The 24,010-nt window shown below is 33.8% G+C and overlaps 1 long non-coding RNA gene across 1 annotated transcript in view; it reads right to left on the bottom strand.

Annotated features, from left to right (window-relative positions):
- Positions 1-1,460: 1,460 nt before the first annotated feature.
- The window catches only part of LOC140848694 (uncharacterized), a 397,098-nt gene continuing 374,548 nt past the window's right edge, over positions 1,461-24,010 (bottom strand). Inside the window, exons 4-5 of the long non-coding RNA XR_012129798.1 lie at positions 4,856-4,921; positions 1,461-1,705 (exon numbers count right to left, since the gene is read on the bottom strand). This is a non-coding gene — a long non-coding RNA (uncharacterized lncRNA). The remainder of the gene's footprint in view (positions 1,706-4,855; positions 4,922-24,010) is intronic.

Genomic DNA, 24,010 nt, shown 5'->3' with positions numbered 1-24,010 from the left:
ATAGATTGAATACTTTTTGAATACTGATCACTTGTTGAATACTGTATAGTTACTCAAAGCACACAATGTATTTATGCTGCTAGGAAATCCTTTGAGAATGTTCATACATCCTGATCACATAGATACTGTATTAAGGATTCTGAAATATTATGCATAAGAGCAACTTTTATATCTGTGAAATTCTCACCATGGCAACAGCTGCTTATTTCACAAAAAATGAAACTGATTTCTATTGTGGATAATGAAAGCTTGAGACTCAGAGATATTTGTTTTGTTTTACTTTGTTTTTAAACTGGAGTTGCCACACACACATACAACAGTCGTTTAAATAGATTACAAGTGAGAAATTTGTTAGGGATCAGTTATGTTTAGGACTCATTTTAAAAATACATTTACCCCTAACGAAGATTATAGCTACAATCTATACCTTAAAAAAAGTATTCTCTATATTAAGCCAACATCTTTGAGTTTGCTACCCAATAAAATTGTTTAAACAGGGGTACTGAGATTACTCATGAGTTAAAATGAGAGGATAATTTTGAAGAAACTAGAAATTTGGCACCTTTATTAGGTGTCAATGCACTCCAAACTATTAATCCACAGGAATGACCTGTTCACTAATGTCCAACACTTAAAAGGTCATATTTAAGGCTTTTTATGACAGTATCTTATTATAATATTATTATTTTTATTTTCTGCAGTTTTGTCATGACTAGTGTAATTCATGCTCAACCTAAACTTAACATTTACATGCACCTCTAACAATAATAATATTGATCTTCTCATAGACACAACACACTCATTTACATTGTTATTTCTATTATCTGAAGTATAGTGTAGCCCTAAACCACCATTATCATTATGGTGACCCCTTTCCAAACTCATATACAGTTTAACTCAGTTGAAATCTATTTGTAAGAATTTCAGATAATTCAGAGAGTAAAAAAAAAGGAGCCCTTGCAAGGAAAACTCTGGATGTATGGCAGTTTTTGTAGGGCATACAGTGTGTTGAATAAATACTATTATTTGTTTAATGCCACCTGAAATGGAATGCAGCTGGCCTCCTCAGGGCCATGAAATTATATTTGAAAGTGTAAAAAAGGTTTTAGTCCTTGATGTTTTATGACATTATGAAGTTTTATCTAGTGTTACAATATTGTATACGTTTTTAGCACTAAGGTATCTTATTAATGTCTGAGTCATGAATATCTTTCTCTAGAAAATGAGAGTTTCTTTCATGGTAAGGTTAACATGTAGGAAATCTTTTCCTGGGTTTGGGGCACACTGGAATATACCAAGATACACTAGCATTTTGGGTACTAAAACTTCTTTGCTTTTGTTGTTTTTGTCAGTTCTAATGCTGAATCAATATTTTTTTGGGAAAAAACACTTTTGAAAGAAAATACATTTATACCCATTAGTTATTCTAAAATGGAGTTATTTGTAGCAGAGGACAGGGATTCAACTCATTGCAGTAAACTTTTATTGCTTCTTTTAGGTCATGTTCTTGTTTTACATATTCTAGATACACAAATGTACTAGAAGTGGTCATTTTTCCATAAACTACTTAATAATACAACAATATAAGGAAAGAACTATAATATAGTATAATGAGTGTTATGGTAGAAATATGCCTCAAGTAATAGTGGGATACTGATGATAGAGATTATAATGCTGGGTGGAGACAGAGTGACAGAAGTGATACCTGGAAAGAAAAAGTAACATGTCAGCTAGATTTAGAATAGGTACAGTATCCCTAGGGAAAAACAATGCTTTTTTTCCTATATTAGAGAATTTAAAATCCCTTGTCCAATAACTTTTACAGGGCCATAAAACTTTTATATATTATAACCCAATTTCTTACTATAAAACTACTCCCAGTTGCTATTAATATTCCACAAAAAGTTGAAAAAAATTCTGTGAAAAATATTCTTCTAACGATCTTAATTTTAGTTAAAATGAATACTCAGAGAAACATTTCAAAGAACATCACTACTATTGTGGGAGTTTCTGATTTACCTCTGTAGTACCATCAACAAATAGGTAAAACATAGCATCCATAAAAAATACTAAGTTAGGATCACCATTGAAAATTTTTTTTCATCCTGTACTAAATCCAGCCAGTGTTACCTTGGAAATACATCTTTGGTCTGTTCTATCTTTTCTAGGGCAAAAATGATATCCGATATCTATCTGAATCTATAGGAATGATAAAATAGAGAAAAATCAGAAAATGACTTCAGCAAATTCCCATCGACACAACAATTTACCTTTCTGCACCTGTGCTCTCTCATTATCTTAGATATGTGACCTCTTTCCCTGTTTGAGGCCAACCCAGGTACTCTGGATCCCATGCACTCTTGCTTACCCATGAGCACTATTACTGCATTTTTTGCATGTTTCTCTGCATCTTCATTATTTATTACTCTATTGATAACTTTCAGCAGCATACAAAATTGCTGTTATTTCTTCTATCTTCAAAATATCATAATAAAACAATCTCTTGTGACTTCATATAACTCATTAATTACTGCTTATCTGCTCTCACCAAAAAGAAACCTCTTCAAAAGTAGAGTTTACATTTGTTGACTTCAACTTGATGCCCCCTATTGCTTTTATAATTTGAGGTGTAATTGACATAAAATGTTTTGTAAGCAAAGGGTTTGATGAGTTTCATCACTGGATTTATCCATGTGACAGCCATTCACAAGATCTAGAACAATTCCATCATGCTAGAAAATTCCTTCAAAATCCAATCAAGTCAATCTCCTGCCCCCAGGCAAAAATAATGAAAGACGTTATGCATAAGAGAATAGTAATCATTCTTACACTGAAAGATGGAATCAAGAATTGGTTAGGTGCTAAAAATCCAAAAGTGCCTAGGCAAAACACTGGACTCTGGTGTGGCATATAAAAGGACTTAAAAGAGAGATTGTCCACCTTTACATTATTGAGGTAGAGAATTAAGAGCCATTCACACATTTGGATAATACTGATCTGAGCATGTATTTTAAAAGAGAAGTCAAAAACCCAATGTGAGTATGGGTAAAAGCGAGGAAGCTGAAATGAATGTGAGATTAGTCTGTAACAAATCTTACAGGCAATTGTTCTTTGTTTGGCTTTTCTCATTAAGGCCTAGGCTTTGTCTCCATAGGTGTCCTTTTTCCTGTCCTACAGGTGGACGTTCCTGAATTTTATTAAAGTTATTTAGATACAGTTTCTAGAGAAAAGATATAAGAATTTATGAAAGGAGGTTTTAATCAAAAGCAAACAACTTTGTTCTTTAATTAAAATTAAAATCTTTTCTAATTAAATTTCCCTTGCTGTAGGCATGCATGGATATTCATCAGTCATATGCAAAAATGTACTTTTTGATGACAGTATGTTCTCCTTACAAAGCAGAAAAAAGTCATAAATCTCTTCCACAAACCAAAACTCAGATGTCTTCTCTCTGATTGATTTATAACTGTATATTAGAGTCTTTGGGCACATTTGAAATTGCACAAGTCATGTGATATATTTAAGACAGCTGTTTTTAACCTCTGAAGATGTAGTTCTATATTTAAAATTGATGAGCTATTACAGAGCACTTGCCTTTCTGTTTTATGGGCTGGTATAGACACTCCTAATGCCCCTTTTCTAAACTGCAAATGTTGGTTTTTCTTTGACCATTATAGATCATATTCTGATATCAGGGTAGGCAAAGGTTAACATTTTTATGGGGTAATTTAATTTTTTTGTATATGTATAGTTTTGACTAATATTTTCAGGAAATAACATAAAATTCCATATAAAGATATTAATGAAAAGGCTCATTCAAAACCATGTGCCAAATAACAGCAAATTTAATTCTGCAATGTTAGATGTAACAAAATTAAAAATTAAAAATTGACAAGATATCTATACATTTATGACAACAAGCATACATCAAGGAAATATAACATACAGAGGTTATTGCTATTTGATAAATAGCTAAGTAAGACAAGAACCTACCATATCTTTTAAGAAGATAAAAAGTAGACTGAGAAAACACACAAATGTGACATTTCAAGTATTTAAAATCAGCAAAAAATATATTAAAATCATTTAACTTAAGAAGCTGGAAAAAATGTCTGTCTAAGAAAACTATAAAGGATAAAAATAATGATAGAGGAAAAAACATTTCAATAAATTTAAAGAAATATATTTTATATATCAATCAACAACTGGTTGTTAGATTTCAAGGTTCACCATAACTCTGAGATAATCAGGAATTTGTGGTATGGAGATAAAGATAGATATATAGGTCATTAGAAAAGAATAGAAAACCTTGCTATAAACCCATACATATGTGATCAATTCATTTTCAATGTAGGTGCAACACAAGTCATTGAAGGAAAGGATAGACTTTTTAGAAAAAATGGTGTTTCAATAATTGGATATATCTGTCAGAAATTAGAAAAAAAGCTTAACACACACCACTTAAAAAAGTTAACTCAAAATTGATCTAAATAGTAAAGTATAAGATTTATTTGAAACTCAATAGCCATACATTTGAAAGTTTCAGTGTTGTGGAAAATGTCATATATTTTCAAAATCAATTTAAGAAGACTTAAAAACTATTGAACAATAAACCTGTGAGACAATAAAAAAGGGGAATTTAGTCCTGAGTCCTACAAGGAGTTAAACTGAAAAAAGAAAAAAAAAAACCTAATAACAACACAGATTTTTTTTTTTTTTGGCCTCACATGGAACCAGTATAGTTGTATGTGACTGTGAATATAACCACAGCCTTGGGCCTCCGACACTCTCTGCCTGTTCTCTCTATTCTTTCCAGCTACATTCTCTCCTGCTTGTTTCCTGGCTGGACCCTTACCTTCTCTAGAGACCGGGTCTTTCTAGCATCAGGCTCAGTGATGGAAGGGCTTCATCCTGAACACACCTGTTAGATAATTACTGGAGTTTAATATCACAACATTGGGCAACATGTCCATCCCTATACCACTGCCTGCAACTATGGATATAACTTCTAGGATCTTCCTGGCATACATTGTTTGTCAGTCACTGAACTAAGGAGGAATTGTTCTTCATGAAAAGAATGATGAAGATACACATGGTAATCACTCCACTGGGCCAAATAACTTCTGTAGGAAATTTCTTTAAAATAACAAAGGAATGTGTTTTTCTTGGTTTCCTAGTAACTGAGCTCTTTCTGTACTTTATGAATCTTAGAGGAAGATAAAGCATACCTTATACCAACCTAAAGAAAAATTCAGAAACATTTTTCCATCGTTTTTTGATGAAGGGTTCATACACAAAAAATAGGCTCCACCAATCATATCTTTCCAGGGGACTTGAACTGGGAGTTGTTTCTAGCAAAGGATGAAAGCCCTCTGGCGGCTGTTTCTGTTACAAAAAGAGAGTGTCTTGGAGACTTTAGAGAAAAAGACGCTAGTGTCAAAATCTACTGTCCAGATTTCAAGTGGAGATGGTGGTGAAAGATAAAAGGACCCAGTATTTTCAGGTGGTAGCAGAGAATTCCTAACTGAAACAAGTCTGTTGCACAATTTTGAAAATTGATCCTGGCTTCTCAATCAAAACCATATCTCTAATTCTCCCAGAGGTTAGTGAACTAACTTCTCAAAGATCTTTATTAAGTACTTTTATGGTAAAATATTTAATACTTAAAAAGTCAGTTTCTGTTGCTCATAACAAGATAATTTCACTGGTAGTGGACATACCTTCTTTAAATTATTTCAAGTTTTCCAGAGTGTGTATGTATAAACTCATCAATCCTAAACAAATATATGTGCATATGCATATGTGTATGCATATATCACACACACATGTATTTGCACATATTAATATATATAAATGTATACATGTATACACATATGTATGGCCAATTAGAATAATAGGGATGTTAAATGTTGATTTAAATACTAGTAAATGGATCATAGTGGTTAGTGGAATTCATTCCACAAATACACTGACTGATAATGGAAAATATGTTTATATATTATAACATATTAATAGCTAAAGGGTAAAGAACACCATTGAGTTATGGCAATCATTGTGAAAAATGGACTTAAAAATAGAAATATCTAAAAGGGAAAAACAAATTCTTAGAGAAATACATGATGAAAGACATTCTTTACTGTAATAAAAAAGCATCTAATTCAAAGATACATCATTATGGATTATTAAGAAAATATTGAAATTCTCTCTGATGCCAAGGGAAAGTCAAAGATGTCTGTTGTAATCATGATTTTTTAACTCAGATTCTTCTTTGAATTGAAACCAATAGGGTAATATAAGAAATGGGAAGCATTACTGTAAGAAAGGAAAATAAATTATTATCATTAATAATAGAGGACTTTATTGACTTTTTGGAAAATTCTACAGAAACAATTCTTAACATTTCAGACTTACTTAGAAAATTCACTGGTTAATTAAAAATATATTAAAGTCAATAATAATTTCAAGGAAACTACGTAAAACAGACTTCGGGCAAATGATGGATTAAACTGAAGAAGATGGGCAGTTTATATCCCTTTCTAAGCTTTAGATATTCTGAATGCAATATATGGAACATATTTTTTAATTAATTGGTAAAATTCTAAAGAAAAAAAGGAAACAGCATGCAGAAACTCAGAAATAAATTAAAACAAGAATGGTAAAGGAAGTCTGATGCTTTGTTATCCTAAACTAGGTTCAGGTCAGAGGTCTACATGCTGGGAGGGATTTGGACATTAGGCATGGAGTCCGGAGTCAGCAGCATTAGACGTCTTATCTATTTTAAGAGCTTAGAACAAAATAAATCCCACCCTGTAGCTTTCAGAGGCAACAAGAAACCTTAACATTTATAATGTATTTTGAGTTAAGATGAAAAATGTATAAAACAAAAACATAAAAACAAACAAAACAATGCTTGTCCACCCAAAGAAAACAAATTTCAGAAAATAATTGAAAATATTTGCATTGCATGAAATTCGTGCTATAAAGTTATATAAAAAGAATCTAAGTTATCAAAAGTCTGACTGCCAGCTGATATAATATGAAAACACTTTCACAGTTTTAGGACATGTAGGGATCACATAAAATAGGTCATTCTACCCACACTTAAAGAAAACTAAAAAATGCATGAAAACAACTGTGAAGGAGTATCTGTTAATAGCACAAGTGACATAATCAGTGTCCCCAAAACATAGTATAATAGAATATGAAAGGTAAATTTAAAACAGTTACGTTTAAAATAGTTAAAGAGAAAAAAATGAATGACATAATAAATTAAAACATCTAATGAGTAAGATAAGAAGTATATGAGACACAATAAAGATCAAATAAGTGATATGGAAAAGAGATATGAAGAATGATCCAGTGTGTGTCACAAAGAGATAAACATATTTATATTATGAGAAGTATTCAAGAGACAGGAAATAATATAAGAATTTCCAAAGTCATTCTTAAAGAGTTAAAATGAAAGAATAAATGGGATACTAATATTCCAACCAGAATTACTAAGAAATTCTAGAATTGATTGAAGATTTGAATCTTCACTTTCAGGAGAAATTACAAATCAAAAGTGGTATAAAGAGAAATGAACACATAGATATTATGGAGAAAGTGCATATTCCAGAAAAAGTGTATTTTATATACTTACATGTATTTGTATGTATTTTTATTATAATTTTTATATATTTATATGTATGTATACATACAAATACATATGTGTTATATAGTTATTTATATAGTTTTATAGTCCTGAACAATGTAGTTATGATCTGCATACTTGTGTTCCCTCAAAATTTATTTCTTGAAACTCTAACACCCAGTGGTGATATTAAATTGGTAAGGCCTTTGGGAGATAATTAAATCATGAGGGTGGAGCCCACAGAATAGGCTTAGTGCCCTTATAAGAAGAAACCATCAGGAATCTTTCCTCTGTTCTCTGCCGCGTGAGGATACAAGGAGAAATGGTCATCTGTAAATAAGGATGTAGACTCTCACAAGACACGGTCTTTGCTGGCACTTGATATTGGACTTCCCAGACTGAGAACTCAATGTTGGTTTCTTAAACCATCCATCCAGTCTATGCTAACTTGTTAGAGCCAATTGAACTATGATGTATACATATATAGTCTAAAATGTATAAATGTTAAATTGACAGCGTACAGCAACAATTAATAGGCAAACACATGACACTAAGGATAAATGACTCCCAATCTTGATGTCTACATTCACCACAATTGTTACTCAAGAACAAAAATGAAATATTCTCAAACACTGATTTTATAGATCCCTAGATCCTCATTGAAATAACTATTTAAAGTATTTAGTGAAAATGAAGACAAATTTAAAAGTTTTATTTTGAGTGGGATTCAAGGGTTGATATACAAAATATATAAAAAGCTCATGCACCTCAACAAACAAAAAGCAAATAATCCAATTAAAAAATGGGCAGAGGAGCTGAACAGTTTTCCAAAGAAGAAATTCAGATGGCCAACAGATACATGAAAAGATGCTCCACATCGCTAGTCATCAGAGAAATGCAAATTAAAACCACAATGAGATATCACCTCACACCAGTAAGGATAGTGACCATCCAAAAGACAAACAACAACAAATGTTGGCGAGGTTGTGGAGAAAGGGGAACCCTCCTACATTGCTGGTGGGAATGTAAATTAGTTCAACCATTGTGGAAAGCAGTATGGAAGTTCCTCAAAAAGCTCAAAATAGAAATACCATTTGACCCAGGAATTCCACTTCTAGGAACTTACCCTAAGAATCCAGCAGCCCAGTTTGAAAAAGACAGATGCACCCCTGTGTTTATCGCAGCACTATTTACAATAGCAAAGAACTGGAAGCAACCTAAGTGTCCATCAGTAGATGAATGGATAAAGAAGAGGTGGTACATATACACAATGGAATATTATTAGGCCTTAAGAAGTAAACAGATCCTACCATTTGCAACAACATGGATGGAGCTAGAGGGCATTATGCTCAGTGAAATAAGCTAGGTGGAGAAAGACAAGTACCAAATGATTTCACTCATATGTGGAGTATAAGAACAAAGAAAAACTGAAGGAACAAAACAGCAGCAGAATCACAGAACCCAAGAATGGACTAATGGTTACCAAAGGGAAAGGGATTGGGGAGGATGGGTGGGAAGGGAGGGATAAGGGCAGGGAAAAAGAAAGGGGGCATTATGATTAGTGTGTTTAATATTGGGGGGAGAGCATTGGGAAGGCTGTACAACACAGAGAAGACAAGTAGTGATTCTATAGCATCTTACTACACTGATGGACAGTGACTGTAATGGAGTTTGTGGGGGGTACTTGGTGAAGGGGGGAGCCTAGTAAACATAATGTTCTTCATGTAATTATAGATTAATGATAACAAAAAAAAAGATACATGATGAAAAAATAAATCAGATGAAATATGAATCACTTTATTTGTTACTATTTTCTAAGAAGGCATACCAATCCTGAATCTATACACACCTAATTATATAGCACCAATGTATATATAAAAGTGATATACATGGAATTATAAAAAAATTTTGACAAACCTGTCAAAATTTTGGCAAATGATAAAAATCACTCAGGAGTAATTAAACACTCAAAATTTTTGAAAAATGCATAAGAATTAAACAATGTAAGAAATAATTTTAATCCAGTGCATAAATCCAGAAATCCAAGCACAACAAATTGTGGTTCGGAATATGGGCTCTGCAATGTGACTTTTGGAGTTCAAAAGCAAGCTCTGCCTATTTCTAGCTGGTTGACTTGGTTACTGTCATTTCCTCATCTGGAATATAGTAATAATAATAATAAGATCTACCTCATAGGGTTAGTGGGGAATTAAATGTCTTAATATAAATAAATATGTTAAAACATTAAATGTATTAAGAGCAGAGTTTGATTCTTACTAAGTTTTCAGTAAATATTAGTTATTATTATAATTATGGATTAATAGATATGCCCAATTTTTTTATGTATGACTAAAATATATTTCTCATAATTATCACAGATATATATATACACACATTTATTTTATATATATATATAGTTTCAAATAAAAATGTATTTAAACTTTAAGATATTTATTGCAATAAATTCAATTTATCAGGTTATTAATTATTACTGTTCTTGCAGTCAACTAGTTTAAACAAAACTGCAGATTACACTAGAACACACCTGTTATTTTACAATATTACCCCAAAAAAGCTGGACCCATGAATGTTTGGATCAGGAAGTCAAATGTGCCAAGAATTTAGGAGTTATTCTCTCACCTTTTTGCTACTTGAGTCTACAATATTATCTTTCCTTTCTATTCTTCTGTGATTATTTGCATTATTCTCTTTTTATTAAGATATTATTGATATACACTGTTATGAAGGTTTCACATGAAAAAACAATGTGGTTACTACGTCCACCCACATTATCAAGTCCCCACCCTTACTCCATTGCAGTCACTGTCCATCAGTGTGGTATGATGCCATAGATTCACTATTAGCCCTATCTGTGCTACACTGTCTTCCCTGTGACCCTCCACACCATGTGTACAAAATATAATACCTCTCAATCCCTTTCTCCCTCCATCCCCACCCACCCTCCTACACCCCTCCACCTTGATAACCACCAGTCCCTTCTTAGAGTCTGTGAGTCTGTTGCTGCTTTCTTCCTTGAGTTTTGCTTCATTGTTATACTCCACAAGTGAGGGAAATCATTTGGCAATTGTCTTTCTCTGCCTGGCTTATTTCACTGAGCATAATATCTTCCAGGTCCATCCATGTTGTGGAAATGGTAGGATTTCTTTCTTTCTTATGGCTGAATAGTATTCCATTGTGCATATGTACCACCTCTTCTTTATCCATTCATCTACTGATGGACACTTAGGTTGCTTCCATATCTTGGCTATTGTAAAAAGTGCTGTGATAAACATAGGGGTGCATATATCTTTTTTTCATATGAGAACTTGTATTCTTTGGGTAAATTCCAAGTAGCGGTATTCCCGGGTCAAATGGTATTTCTATTTTTAGTTTTTTGGCGAAACTCCATATTGCTTTCCATAATGGTTGAACCAGCTTATGCTCCCACCAGCAGCATAGGAGGGATACCCTTTCTTCACATCCTCACCAGCATTTGGTGTTCTTAGTCTTTTCAATGCTGACCACCCTAACTGGTGTGAGGTGATATCTCTTTGTGGTTTTAATTTGCATTTCCCTGCAATTAGTGATGTGGAGCATCTTCTCATGTGTCTGTTGGCCATCTAAATTCCTTCTTTGGAGAATTGTCTCTTCATATCTTCCACCCATTTTTAAATTGGTTTTTTTGCTTTTTGGGTGTTGGGTACTTTATGTATTTTGGATGTTAACCTCTTGTCAGATATGTCATTTACAAATATATTCTCTCATACTTTAGGATGCATTTCTGTTCTGTTGGTGGTGTCTTTGCTGTGCAGAAACTTTTTAGTTTGATATAGTCCCATGTGTTCATTTTTGCTTTTGTTTCTCTTGCTTGAGGAGATGCATTCAAGAAGAAGTTGCTCATGTTTATATTCAGGATATTTTTGCCTATGTTGTCTTGCAAGAGTTTTATGGTTTCATGACTTTACATTCAGGTCTTTGATCCATTTTGTGTTTACTTTTGTGTATGGGGTTAAACAACAATCCAGTTTCATTATATTGCATGTAGCGGTCCAGTTTTGCCAACACCAGCTGCTGAAGAGGCTGTCATTTCACCACTGTATGTCCATAGCTCCTTTATTATATATTAATTGACCATATGCTTGGGTTTATATCAGGGCTCTCTAGTTTGTTCCATTGGTCTATGGGTCTGTTCTTGTGCCAGTTCCAAATTGTCTTGATTACTGTGGCTTTGTAGTAGATCTTGAAGTTGGGGAGTGTAATCCCCCTAGCTTTTTTCTTCCTTCTCAGGATTGCTTTGGCTATTTGGGGTATTTTGTGGTTCCACATGAATTTTAGGATGATTTTCTCTAGTTCCTTGAAGAATGCTGTTGGTATTTTGATAGGAATTGCATTGAATATGTAGACTGCTTTAGGCAGGATGGCCATTTTGACAATATTAATTCTTCCTATCTTTGAGCATGGGATGTGTTTCCATTTACAGGTATCTTCTTTAATTTCTCTCATGAGTGTCTTGTAGTTTTCAGCACATAGGTCTTTAACTTTCTCAGGTTTATTCCTTGGTATTTTATGCTTTTTATTGCAATTGTGAATGGCATTGTTTTTCTGATTTCTCTTTCCACTAGTTCATCATTAGTGCATAAGAATGCAACAGATTTCTGTGCATTAATTTTGTATCCTGCAACTTTGCTGTATTCAGATATTAGATCTAGTAGTTTTGGAGTGGATTCTTTACAGATTTTTATGTACAATATCATGTCATCTGAAAACAGGGACAGTTTAGCTGCTTCCTTACCTGTCTGGTTGCCCTTTATTTTTTTTGTGTTGTCTAATTGATGTGGCGAGGACCTCCAGAACTATGTTGAATAAAAGGGGAAAGCGTGGGCATCCTTGTCTTCTTGCCGATCTTAAAGGAAAGGCTTTTAGCTGCTCACTGTTAAATATAATGTTGGCTGTGGCTTTGTCATAGATGGCCTTTATTATGTTGAGATACTTGCCCTCTATGCCCATTTTGTTGAGAGTTTTTATCACGAATGGATGTTGAATTTTGTCAAATGCTTTTCCAGCATTTATGGAGATGATCATATGGGTTTTGTCCTTATTTTAGTTGATATGGTGAATGATGTTGATGGATTTTCTAATATTGTATCATTCTTGCATCCCTGGAATAAATCCTACTTGATCATGGTGGATGATCTTTTTAATGTATTTTTGAATTCAGTTTGCTAATATTTTGTTGTTTATTTTTCATCAATGTTCATCAGGGTTCCCAGTCTGTAATTTTCTTTTTTTGTGCTGTTTTTTCCCAATTTGGTGTTAGAGTGATGTTGGCCTCATAGAATGAGTTTGGAAGTATTCCCTCTTCTCCTTTTCAGCAAACTTTAAGGAGGATGGGTATTAAGTTTTCACTAAATGTCTGATAAAATTCACTTGTGGAGCCATCTGGTACAGGAGTTTTGTTATTAGGTAGTTTTTGATTACCAATTCAATTTATTTGCTGGTAATTGATCTGCTCAGATTTTCTTTGTCTTTCTGAGTCAGCCTTGGAACATTGTATTTTTCTAAAAAATTGTCCATTTCTTCTAGGTTATCTAGTTCATTAACATAAATTTTCATAGTATTCTCTAATAATTCTTTGCATTTCTGTTGTGTCTGTAGTGATTTTTCCTTTCTCATTTCTGATTCTGTTTATGGGTATAGGCCCTCTTTTTTTCTTGATAAGTCTGGCTGGGGGTTTATCTATTTTGTTAACCTTCTCAAAGAACCAGCTCTTGCTTTCATTGATTCTTTCTATTGTTTTATTCTTCTTGGTTTTATTTATTTATGCTCTAATCTTTATTATGTCCCTCCTTCTAATGACTTTGGGCCTCATTTGTTGTTCTTTTTCTAGTTTCGTTAATTGTGAGTTTAGACTGCTCATATGGGATTGTTCTTTTTTCCTGAGGTCAATTTCACTAAATCACACAGATTTTGCAGTGTTGAATTATTGTTGTCATTTGTCTCCATATATTGCTTCATCTCTGTTTTTATTTGGCCGTTGATACACTGGTTATTAAGGTGCATGCTTTGAAGCCTCCATGTGTTTGTGGGATTTTTCATTTTCTTTGCATAGTTAATTCTAGTGTCATACCTTTGTGATCTGAGAAGCTGGTTGGTACAATTTCAGTCTTTTTTAATTTACTGAGGCTCTTTTTCTTGCCTAGTATATGATCTATTCTTGAAACTGTTCCATGCACTTGAGAAGAATGTGTATTCTGCTGCTTTGGGGTGTAGAGTTCTGTAGATGTCTGTTAGGTCCATCTGTTCTAACATGTTGTTCAGTGACTCTCTCTCCTTACTTATTTTCTGTCTGGATGATCTGTCCTTTGGAGTGAGTGGAGTGTTGAAGTCTCCTAGACTGAATACATTGCATTCTATTTCCCCTTTTAATTCAATTAGTATTTGTTCCACATATGTAGGTGATCTTGTGTTGGGTGCATAGGAATTTATAATGATTATATCTTCTTGTTGGATTGACTCCTTTATCATTATGTAATGTCCTTCTTTGCCTCTTGTGACATTGTTTGTTTTGAAGTCTATTTTGTCTGATACAAGTACTGCAATTTCTGCTTTTTTCTCCCTATCAATTGCATGAAATATCTTTTTCCATCCCTTTACTTTCAGTTTGTGTATGTCCTTGGGTTTCAAGTGAGTCTCTTGCAGGCAGCATATAAATGGGTCTTGTTTTTTATCCATTCAGTGACTCTATGTCTTTTTATTGGTGCATTCAGACCAATTCCATTTAGGGTGATTATCAGTAGGTATGTACTTAATGCCATTGCAGGCTTTAGATTCGTGGTTATCAAAGGTTCAAGGATAACTTAACTCACTTTATATGCTGTTTCAAACACAGTCTAAAGGTTCTTTTTTTTTTCTCCTCCTTTTCTTCCTACTACATTCTTTATATATTAGTTATATTCTGTACTCTTTGTCTATCCCTTGATCGACTTTTGGGGCAATTGATTTAATTTTACATTTGCTTAGTAATTAACTGTTCTACTTTCTTTACTATGCTTTTATTACCTCTGGTGACAGCTATTAAACCTTAGGAACACTTCCCTCTATAGCAGTCCCTCCAAAATACCCTGTAGAGATGGTTTGTGGGAGGTAAATTATCTCAGCTTTTGCTTATCTTCAAATTGTTTAATCCATCCTTCAAATTTAAATGATAGTCTTGCTGGATAAATTATTCTTGGTTTTAGGCCCTTCTGCCTCCTTGCATTAAATATATCATGCCACTCCATTCTGGCCTGTAAGATTTTTGCTGAGAAGTCTGATGATAGCCTGATGGGCTTTCCTTTATATGTGATCTTATTTCTCCATCTGGCTGCTTTTATTAGTCTGTCTTTATCCTTGATCTTTCCTATTTTAATTATTATATGTTTTGGTGTTGTCTTCCTTGGGTCCCTTGTGTTGGGAGATCTGTGCCCCTCCATGGCCTGAGAAACTATCTCCTTCCCCAGACTGAGGAAGTTTTCAGAAGATACCTCCTGAAAGACACTTTCTATCCCTTTTTCTCTCTCTTCTCCTTCTAGTAACCCCTATAATGCGAATATTGTTCTGTTTGGATTGTCACACAGTTCTCTCAACATTCTTTCATTTTAGAGATCCTTTTATTTCTGTGCCTCAGCTTCTTTGTGTTCCTCTTCTCTAATTTCTATTTCATTTATAAGCTCCTCCACTGTTTCTAATCTGCTTTCAAAACCTTCCATTGTATATTACATTTCAGATACAGTATTTTGTAATGACTGGATATCTGACTAATTCATTCCTGCATTATTCAATACTTTTCTGTACTTCCATGAGCATGTTTGTGATTTTTATTTTGAAATCTCTTTCAGTAAGATCCATGAGATTGCTTTCATTTGACTCTCTGGAGTATGTAGGATTTTGCTTTGAACCAAATTCCTGTAACATTTCATATTTGTATGTGGCACCCTCTAGTGCCCAGAAGCTCTACTCTCTGGAGCTGCTCAGCCCCTGGAGCAATGTCAGAGGTTGCAGGGGAATGGTGGTGTTGCCTTAGGGTAGGAAAGAGCTGTTTCCTGCTTCCCGGCTTCTATGCCTATCTCCAGTGTCAGAAGCAGTGAGCCTAGCACAGGTATAAGCCTCTATGCTTTGCGTTTATAGTTTCTGTAGACAGTCTTTCCTCTGGGTGGCCTGAGTCTGGCAGGGTTTGCTGGTTTATGAGCCAGGTGCGAGCTGACCTGGAGGAAGGCACAGCAGGCTGGGTATCATGGTGGGGGGGCCTTGGAGCTGTGTAGCCAGCTAGGGGGCTGCAGTACCTGAAGATCATGAAAGTTCCCAACCTGCTGGGCAGAGTGCACCCAGATAATGTTGTCTTCCTGTCCTTTCTCCTGACCACTAAGCACTATGCAATCCTCACCCCTTTAGCAGCCCTCTCTCTGTTAGGAAGTCTTTCAGACTTCCTGCCTTTCTTTTGTCCCAGAGCAGCTGGATATGGATCCTTGTTTTCCACAAGTGGCTGGAATCTCAGTCTCTCCAGGTATTCTTTTTGTCTTAGCTTACCAACTACCCTAATCACCAGAGCACCATGCAATGTAGGTTTGCGCTCCCAGAGTAGATCTCCAGAGCTAGGTGTCCAGCAGTCCCATTCCTCCACTCCCTCCCTGCTCCATTTCTCTTCCTCCCACCCGTGAGCTGGGGTGAGGGAAGGGCTTGGTTCTCACCTAGTCACAGCTTTGGTACATTACCCTGTTCCATGAGGTCTGTTCTTTTCTCCAGGTGTATGCAGTCTGTCTCAGCCTTCTTTCCTGTTGCTCTTTTAGGATTAGTTATATTAATTATATTTTCATATTATATGCTGTTTAAGGAGGAGGCCACTGTCTCACCTCTCACACCATCATTATTAATCCCAGACCTGCCTTATTCTTTTCTTTCTACAATCTGGCTTTGTCCAGGGCCTTCCTTAGACACACATTTGCCCCGCAATTCCTAATTAAATTTGCATCAGTTTAGATCCAGCTACAGAAGAAGATTAATGACAGTTTGGGCCAGATTCCAAATTCCTAAGAAAATTAATTTACTAGCCAAAATTTAGGTCATGAATTTGACTATCTGCAACCAACTACCACAAGGTTGGGTTATAAATTACAAACGAGCAATGGCAGATTCTTGTAACAGGAGTCATTATGGCCTAGGAATAGGTCACTGAACACCTGAGTCCTTGAACACCATGTTAGGCTGTGCTAAACTGACTTTCAACAAAATTAGCAGCTACTTATTATTGTACACATAACTTATCCAAAATTTCAACTGTGACTAAGTAGAGTATGTGTTAATACTTATCAAATTTTAATTTATTGATATGTCAAAATGTATTTGTTATGGAAAAATTATTTTAAAATGTTTATGGACCTTACAGTATTCTATGCACTGATCTAAGTGTTTTACATACATTAACTCATTCGAATCTTATTACAATTATGTGAGGTAGGTCTTATCATCAACTCTGTTTTAAAGATGAGAAAAATGACAGATTCATTAAGTAATTTTCCCAATGTCACATGTCTAGCAATAACCAAAGCTAGTATTCAAAGGCAAGCAGTGTCGCTTCAAATTTTTCTTTAATCTCTATACTGTGTGTGTGCATGTGTGCACTCGCTCACACAAATGCTTACACATGTGCAAAACTGTAAGCGGGAAAGGGAAGGATAGAGGGAGGGAGGGAGGGAGGAGAGATAGACTCTTGTGCAGGGTGAAAGAAAAGACAAGAGAAGGATGAATAAAGGGAAGAGGGGAAAAGAGAAAAATATATTTTTACTGGCACAATGAAAACAAGAAAGCTTGCTGGCTGATAGGATCCATCTGATAGATACCACGTGGATTTTTCAGTATTCCTATGAAACATATATACTGTGACATGCTATTTCACTTTTAAAACTAATCCTTCCACATGATTCTTTAAAATATTTTCATTAAGGACAATTATGTATGTATTAATAAAAGTGTAAATATAAATAATGACATTAGCTTTTAAATGCATGAAAGGAAATATTGCTTACTCTGATTTTCACACTATGTTCTCCATTCCAGGTTTTATAAAAATTTTGTTAAAATACATTTATTAGCTATATATCTCTATTTAGTTATTTTTGAGTCATGATATTGAATTAATAAAAACAGAAAGGGTTATGGCTACAATTTGTGAGAGACGTTAAAGTATATTGCATGTCAACAGCTTTAAAATTTTTCTTTCTAGTCTATTATAATGTTAATTAAATTTTAACTTAGAGAAGTTGGTATATATGTCAGTACAAATTAATAATGCTGTTTAGTGCTCATTAAATCAACATGGCTAGGTTATTACAATTTTGCAATGAAAAAGATTCATTTTAGCATATGCAATGTTGAGTAGTATATTAGGATCATTCAGTTATGATATTATATGATATAAATTATAATTACAATTCAGACACTTTTATTAATTGGATTGTTCTTGGTAAATTAAATCCAATATTTCTATTATCTCTATTCACATAAAAATGCCATAGATATAAAGAATTTACTGGAATTCATATATAAGAATCAGTTCAGTACCTGACATGTGTAAACACAAAATAAACACAACAGTTTTAATGTAACTTTGCACTAGACTATATATTATGCTTCTTGACTTTGCCCAAAGCCATGCACATTTGGCCACGCCAGTATTTAGGTAGCAGTTTACAGAAGGAATTCAGAAAATACTACTGGCAGTATGGTTGTTTTCTACAAACAAAAATGAAGTGTGAATTTGTAAAGAATTGTGTCTTCCAAAGGGAAAGTAAAACTGTAAATAATGCAAATTGGCAGGATTATAGATTATAATGATTCCAAAGAATATTCTGAGTTATAATTGGAAATCATATTGAAGGAAACAGGTTACTCTATTTTATGTGTTGCTAACTGTAGAATTTGTAGCTTGCTATGAAATTCAAGTATACCAGAGAAAATGAAAAATATACTGCAAGATTAAACTCATTTAAGAGCTATTATTATACCACAAAGTATATGAAGGTGGCAGCTGAAGGATAATATTTTCTGATGATTTTAAATTCTTAACAAAATATAAAGGGTCTCTAAGACCACGGGTTATTTGACTTTCAGGTCACACTGAAATTAAGGACATATTTGGTATGTTCAGATATAAAGATACCCAACCAGAACTCATAATTTTAATATTCGGGCAACCTATAGGATGAATAGCAATGAAATGAAACTGAAATACATGGAAGTCCTAAGTTGTTCAGTGAACAACCAGAAGTTAAAGGGTGGGAATAACACTTTGAAGAGGCTACAAGTATAAGGTTTCCCTAACTAAATATAGTCATAGAAAAAAAAAAAAGGAGATTACTCTTCACTTCCATAAGGAAATTGGCTGCACTGGGAAACATTCTGAATTTACATAATGTTCCATTATGACTGAGGACAGACAATAAAATATCATTTCCAAAGCAAAATGTAGGCATTTATGATGTAGATGCTGAAATATGAATGTGTGAATGTGTGTTCTTAAACCTAATTAAGGTAATTGAATAGTCTGAAAAATAAAAAAGAATTCTAAGTTTTGAGAGTCAGTAAAAGAGGCAAAAAAAGGCATGAACTTTCAAGTAGGACATCTAAGGAATAGAGTAAGTATCTCCAGGCGAGCTCCCCTCAGGCCTGTTGAGATGGAACCTTGTTCTGATGGAGAGGTCAAGACATCACCTGCCTTGGACCTTCAGCTCAGCTTTGGAATCTTTTTTCTTTATGTGGTGCTTCATTCAACGGCAATGGCTTTGCTCTGAAGGATCTTCACCAGGTGTAGATTACTGCAATGTTCCATGTCAAAAAGTCATGAAAGAAACTGAACCAAGCATGATGAAAACAACAGGAGCTAAAACAAAGTGTGCAGGGGAGCAGAGGAACAGGTCTGTGATCTCCTATATTTGGAAGCTCAAAAATAAATTTAAAAAGAGTTTAGAGGTTACTTTTTTAGTGTTCCTCTTTTTAATCACAGGCTTACTTAACTAAAATTTATTTGTATAATATGTTGATTATAAGAGAGAGTAAAGTCAGATTTTATCATCAGCTCTTGATGAAATTTCAGAATAGATTACCTTAGGAACAGAAAAGCAATGAAAATAATTTCAATGTTTATAAAATTCGTGACCATATAGTCTCCGCAGCATTGATTATTTCATGCTTTTGGTAGAATAAGCAATGTCATTAAATTGCCTCAAGGCTGGAAGAAAGGAAAGTTTTGCAAAATAATGACTCTGGAATTGGGTTACTTCAGTCTGTATTTTAGATAGAGAATAGCAGTAATTTCAGGTGAAACAGACATAACAGAAAATATGTATTTCCATTTTTACATGGTTTCAAAATGGTCAGTGTTACATAAATATAAGCTACTTTGAGTACTTGCAAACAGGCAAATCACAATACTTAGTTTTTGAAGTAAAAATCAAAACTGAAATACGTATGTCTTCATATTGATTTTAATTCATCTTCTAAAAGTTAAATCAAAGATCCATTTTACCACAACTCTAATTGATTGTATGTAAAGAAATTGATCAATTATTTCATATAGATTAATAAGTATCAGAAACGTGACATTTTTAAATCTGATATTCGCAAGTTTCTGCATTAGTTAAAAGTTAGCATAATATCCATGTATTTAAAAAGTGAAACAATGTGTGCCCTTTATCCACTAGTTATTGCCATAAGTCTTTTGTGTATGTTACATGATTTTATTTTTCTAAAAATCACTGGAGGTCCTGGAGATCTGCTGTCAATGTCCCAAAGCTCAACATGCTTCATTTTAGTCTTTTGATTTATTGTATGTTTGGAATTACTAGTAAAACTGGATAATGTGTAAAATTTCTAATTTATTGAGTCTGACTTGAGAATCTAGTTGTTTGTGTGCTAATTTCCACGAGCAATACTTCTATGAGCATTATGCCACATACTTATGTGCAAGATATTATCTAGTATATACACAGCAGCAGGAACTGCCAGGGCTGCCTCTGTATGCCTCTGCCTTTACTCTCTTAATGCACGGGATCGAACTACCAGACCAAAGCTAATGCAGACCTCTGCCTGAGGACTTACTCTAGCTTTTAAGCATGCTCTCTGCTCCTCAGCTCATCAGAAATTCTGGGCAACTAATGACGATGGGGAGCCAAACGCAATGACTGATATAAGTGCATGTATAAATACATACAGTTGCTTCAGCCTCACCCCACCCCACATTGGATAACCCCTAGAGCATGTAACGCTTCACGTAGTTTACCAGTATGACAACCCACAGTGATCATTTGTTTTATAATCTGCTTTTTATTGACTTCTTCCCTTTTCTGTCTTAGTTTCCTACTCCTTTAACTGATGTCTCTGAGGTCCAATTTTCCAAGCAAGAGCCAAGTAGCTTCTGAAAATATTTGTATTAATTCACACTCCCAGTATCAGTGTGTAGTGATTCCATTGATTCACATCCTCAAGCAAAATTTCTCAATTTCTTCAACCTAGTTTGTGAAAGATAGCATCTCATTATGGAATTAATTAATTTTCTTGTACTATTGAGGATGAATATCTTCTCATGTATTTATATGTTAATCTTGTTTTCTCATCAAAACAAATGCTTGTTTATGCGTTTTTCTAGATTATGTGAAGATGCTTGTCTTATTCTTATGGATTAAGTTCTTTATGTATTCAGTATACTAATTCTTGGTTGTTTTTAAATGTGTCACAATTTTCTTCTGCCTAATTTGTTTCTTCAACTTGTCCTTTTGCTATAGATCAACTGACTTCTTAATTTTAGAAGTCATTTCTTGAATACCTTCTTGTATAGTTAACACTTTTTGCTTTTGTTTAAGAAATCCTTTTCTACCCTGAATTAATCAGTACATTTTCCTACATACTCTAGTAAAAGCATTAAAGTTTAACCTTTCACATTTTAATATTAAACCCATTAGAAATTAATATTTCTGTATGTGTAAGAAACAGACCCAATTTCACTATTTTCTCATTAGATGATTTTCCTGCTACCACTTATAAATAATCCTTTCTTCGTTTGTTTTTCTTCCTATTGAAATGCTTTTCCTCTAAATCAGGGGCAGCAAGCATTTTCTTTACCAAACCAAAGAGCAAACATTCTACGTTTTTCATAATATGGACTCTGTCACATTTTCTTTATTTTTTATAACACTTAAATTAGTAAGAAGGAAAAAAAAACTAGCTTCCCATAAAAAAGAATGTCACAGGCCCAGTTCGACCTCCCTGGCAGACTCCTGGTCTTTGTAGTCATATATTTGCTCTCCTGTCTTTCACTTCTTTCCAAATCTTGGTAACACGTCATCATTTTTAAGGTTTTTCATGAGCAACCTATTTATACTTGCATTTCTTCTCTCCCTAAGTGCTTCCTACTGACCCTCCCTAATCTGTGTTTCACCATGGAATTTATATTCTTTCAATATTCAATCTGTATCTATATACCTTTTGTTTTAGTTTGCTTACTTTGGCACACACTCCCCCCACCCACACACACACACACACATGCATGCACACTGGAATTTAATTAACAAGTGAATGGAGTTGTTGTCTGTTATGTTCATAGTTGTCATTACCACATAGAAAAATATAAAGCATATTTTAAGATTTTTAAGATTTTCATGAATGAATGAATGATTGTATTTTACATTTTTGGAAGTATTATTTTGTTAATTTTGAAATCCACAGCACTTTTCCTTTAAAAGACCATGTTTCTTATTTGCATTTTATTCTTTCTTTATTGAATAATATATTTATTTTAGTTTGCCTTTATAATTCCTACTTTGGAAATCTTAGAAAAATGAACATGCTGAGCTTTTTTTTTTCTTTTGTAGATTTTCATTCATAGCGCCTTGTTTCTTTGAGGATGTCTGAGATTTTGTGCATGCATGTGTATGAGTGTTTGTACGCACTTGCATATGTGAAGCATTTTGACTGTAAGTGCATATTTCTTCTAGTCTTTCTCAGAAAGAATTTTGTTAGTCTGTATTAGAAAGTGTATTTGTCCAGAATATTTGTGTTTTCATCTATCAAGCTACTGGGGCAATTCTAACCAATATTAAAATAAATTCTGACCTGAAACATTCCAGATAACACAAGTAATGTGATTTTTAGACCACAAACGCATATACTGGAGGTTACATATTATATGAGAATTTTATTTTTTGTTCCATGCATGGTTATTTTGTATTCTGCAAATGGTTTTCACAGTTTTGAAGTCTTTGGGAGTGTGAACCTGTTATTTTTATCTTCCTCATGGTGGCACATTCCTTCTTATGTTTGGGCAATATTCTGTTATGAGCTCATATTTCACAGAACTTAATTTTGAGGAATATTAAAAGGCCCAGTATGAAGATTCTTCACTCCAGAAAGCACATTTGCTTTTTGTCTGGCTGCAGGAAGGCACTACTAACTTTGAAATACTTTGACTTCTCAACTTGATGTTTCTTTGGCTATGTGACTAATATGTTAGAATCACATTCCAGTGTGAACACAGTCTTAGTGTTTCAAATTCTCAAGGTAAACAATTGTTTTTATTCCACCTAGGGATGGCAGAGAAAGACAGATTTCCTCAGTGGTTCCCTTCATTTCCATGCACAGTCTTATTTATTTTTCTGTTTCCAGATCATTCTCAGGAAATAGCTGCTTTGTCTGTTCCAGATTTATGCTTTTATGTCATATTTAGCTCCAAGACATCTTGATTGACTCAAGACTCTTCCGTTGCTCAGTGTACAAATATTAATCCCCAAGACTTTAATTTTCTAGTATTGGCAATAGTGTCTTGGGAAACCCTAGTTTTATTTTTAACCACCTTGGTATTATTGCAAAAGTATTTTTTTTAAATCTTCTGCATTATGAATTTACTTATGTTTCATCTAGGCTCAGAAATATTTTATTGTTATTGTAATTTATTTTCCTTCTGGATGTATAAAAAATGAAAGGTAATTTCACTGAGAAATAACCAAGTAGAGGTACAATGCTCCCTGATTTTATTTCTATACTGTAAATCCACAGTTCTCAAAACAATAATAATGAATTGGCACAAAACAGACACATAGATCAATATAACAGAATAGAGTGCCCAGAAACAAACCTACTTTTTTGGTCAATGAATCTATGACAAAAGAGGCAAAAATATAAAATGGGGAAAAGATATTCTCTTCAATAAATGATGTTATGAAAACTGGACAGCTACATATGAAAGAATGAAACCAGATCACTGTCTTACACCATACACAAAAATAGACTTGAAATGGATTAAAGACCTAAATATAAGACCTCAAACCATAAAACTCTTAGATGAAAATATAG

Source organism: Manis javanica, chromosome 4, assembly GCF_040802235.1.
Source record: "Manis javanica isolate MJ-LG chromosome 4, MJ_LKY, whole genome shotgun sequence".
Taxonomy (NCBI): Eukaryota; Metazoa; Chordata; class Mammalia; order Pholidota; family Manidae; genus Manis; species Manis javanica.
The sequence above is the reverse complement of the archived record's forward strand: the minus strand, read 5'-3'. Positions and strand labels throughout refer to the sequence as shown.